Source organism: Hibiscus syriacus, unplaced genomic scaffold, assembly GCF_006381635.1.
Source record: "Hibiscus syriacus cultivar Baekdansim isolate YM2019G1 unplaced genomic scaffold, ASM638163v2 tig00110006_pilon, whole genome shotgun sequence".
Lineage (NCBI taxonomy): Eukaryota > Viridiplantae > Streptophyta > Magnoliopsida > Malvales > Malvaceae > Hibiscus > Hibiscus syriacus.
Genome location: NW_024062558.1, coordinates 71,551 through 74,501, shown reverse-complemented (window position 1 = coordinate 74,501; position 2,951 = coordinate 71,551). Strand labels below are relative to the sequence as shown.

At 31.6% G+C, this 2,951-nt stretch overlaps 1 non-coding gene across 1 annotated transcript; it reads left to right on the top strand.

Annotated features, from left to right (window-relative positions):
- The first annotated feature begins 1,354 nt into the window (after nucleotides 1-1,354).
- TRNAK-CUU lies at nucleotides 1,355-1,427 on the top strand. The gene has a single exon. It is a non-coding gene; the product is annotated as a tRNA-Lys (tRNA).
- The last annotated feature ends 1,524 nt before the right edge of the window (nucleotides 1,428-2,951 follow it).

The window sequence follows — 2,951 nt, the reverse complement described above, 5'->3', positions numbered from 1 at the left end:
GGTTAAATAGGATTAAAACAAAGATATGGATGAAATATTAGATATTTAAGAAAATGGGTTTTGAAATGGAATGTTAAGATATGAGCTTTTAGTCATGTTTATTAGTATATTTGACTTGTCAAAGAAGTAAATGAAAGAGTAGAAGCATTGGATTAGTTTAAAAACAAGTTAGAAATTTTGGTATGATTCTTAGAATCCAATGATTTTAAGGGGTATTAGATGTTTTAAGTATTAAAATGAAAGAATGTTAGTATGGATAGTTAAAGAAGAGTTTGATAGTATTGTATGGTGTGAATATAACAAAATTTGACCTTATTTATGAAAAAATCGGGTTGAAAACTGGAAAATCTGGGCAAGGGTATCGGTACTGATAGAACACTACCGATACTATAGGCTAAAATGGGATGAATTATTTGAGTAGTATCGATACTGATTTAATCAGTATCGATACCGACAAGGTAATATCGATATCATGGTAAGGGTATCGATACCAGGAAACATCGAATCTAAAATTGGTATTGATACCGAAAAGGGGTATCGGTACCATAGTATAGAAGTATCGGTACCAGGGTAGTAGTATCGATACTATTGAGCTTGGAACGACCAATTAGGTTGAAATTGTTATAGAAGGTTAATAATATATATACTCTTGAATAACGTTTGAGTATAATTGTTAGGAAATGTACTAACAATTGATATTGTACGTGTCATTATTTGGATGCTTGAATAGATCGAAATCAAGCTCCCGAGTCAAGCAAAACTAAAGGCAAATGCAAAGTACCGGAGCGATCGACTTTGTGTTTGGATACATAGCGAGGAAGGTCAGGTGAGTGCATTTAACTATGTACGTACATGCTATAATAATCATAGTTGTAGGAATTATTGATGTATGTATGGTGATTACCAAATGGCACTAAGTGTGCAAAAATGTTAAGAAATTCATGCTAAGTGTATGAATTTCCGTATTGGGCACTTTATGTGCAAAAAGATAAGAAATTTATACTAAGTGTATGAATTTCCGTATTGGGCACTTTATGTGCAAAAAAATAAGAAATTCATACTAAGTGTATGAATTTCTGTATTGGGCACTTTATGTGAAAAAAGATAAGAAACTCATACTAAGTGTATGAATTTACGTATGGGAAATATGTGTATTAACATAAGAAATATATAATAAAGAAGTAGATTTTTATATTGGTAATGAGTATGTGAACCACACAGGTTTTAGTAATGGTTGAGAAATGATGGTAATAGCACTAGCAACGTAAATGTTAGAATGTTTAAATTTTAAAGTATGTTTTACAATAGTTACTAAGTTTTATTTAATGTATGGAAAGAATTTTATGAATGAATTGCCCGTCTAGCTCAGTTGGTAGAGCGCAAGGCTCTTAACCTTGTGGTTGTGGGATCGAGCCCCACTGAGGGCAATTCATAACGGAGGTCTTCCACGGAAGCTGCTCTCAACCTAGCGTTGGGGGCAGCCTACTACCCTACATCCCCCTTAGCCCATTACATATGGGAATAGGGTCAGCTAATTGGTTTAAGAATTTTATGAATTAGTTTTAGAGTATGAACTGCTCTAGAACAAATAATTAAAAAAAATAATGCATATGGGTGCATTATTGGCATGAAAGGATGCCTTAGCTGAAATACATATGGGTGCATTATCGGCATAAAAGAATAATGCATATGGGTGCATTATTGGCATGAAAGGTTGCCTTAGCTTAAATGAATATGGGTGCATTATCGGCATAAAAGAATAATGCATATGGGTGCATTATTGGCATAAAAGGATGCCTTAGTTGAAATGCATATAGGTGTATTATCGGTATAAAAGAATAATTCATATGTGTGCATTATTGGCATGAAAGGATGTCTTAGCTGAAATGCATATGGGTGCACTATTGGCATGAAAGGATGCCAAAGTTGAAATGCACATGGGTGTATTATCAATATAAAAGCATACTATAATTAAAAAGGTATAATGGTGTATGATAAACGTGAATGGACATTATTAATGAAAATAAGGAATAAAAACTAATGATTATTATAGTAGAGACTGCTCTAAAATAAAAGATTAATAGGTCTAACTGTGCATTTGACAGAAAGGTGTCAATTATGCTAGTTAGATAAAAGGCTAAGTTTCTTAGAGGCTTAACTGTGCAATTGGAAAAAAGGTGTCAATTATGTCAGGTAGATGAGCTGTTAAACATTGTTGAGTAAAAGATGAATGGTTAAACACTGTTGAGTAAAAGAGGAATGGTTAAACATTGTTGAGTAAAAGATGAATGGTTAAACACTGTTGAGTAAAAGAATAATGGACTAGTTGTGCATTTGACAGAAAAGTGTCAAATATGCAAGTGAAAAGATAAATACCTTTGATAAAGGAATAAAATAATTATAATGTAATGTGATATGAATGGTATATAAGTGATATGAAGGGATGTTATAAAGGAAAACGTAAACAAAACATATTAGGCATGAAAGGATAAATATGATGGACATTCTAAGAATAATTTTCATGATGGTATGAAAGAATTATGGTTTAACTGAGAAAGTCTTAATTGGTCCTTTTGAATGATGAAATTAAATTATTCATGTAGTATTTATAAGATATTGTCGTATAATTGTAATATCCTTGCAGTATTATGTCTCACTAAATAAATATTTAACGTGTGTTTATTTCACGGGTAGGTAAAGACAAAGATTAGTTGCGTAAGGAGTGCAGCAGTAGCAACATCTTTCCTCAATTAAAGGTTGACTCATCAGTAATATTATTACAATCTTATTCATTTTGAGAACTTAGTTGGCATGTAATTAAGCTATAGTAAATATTTTGTACTGTACTTAAGTGATAGTTTTAGTATGTTGCTTTCATAAATATCATATTTTTAGTGGATCAAATTGAAACAAATTTTTACGGGTTTTCTAATGACAAAAAGTTTTATAAA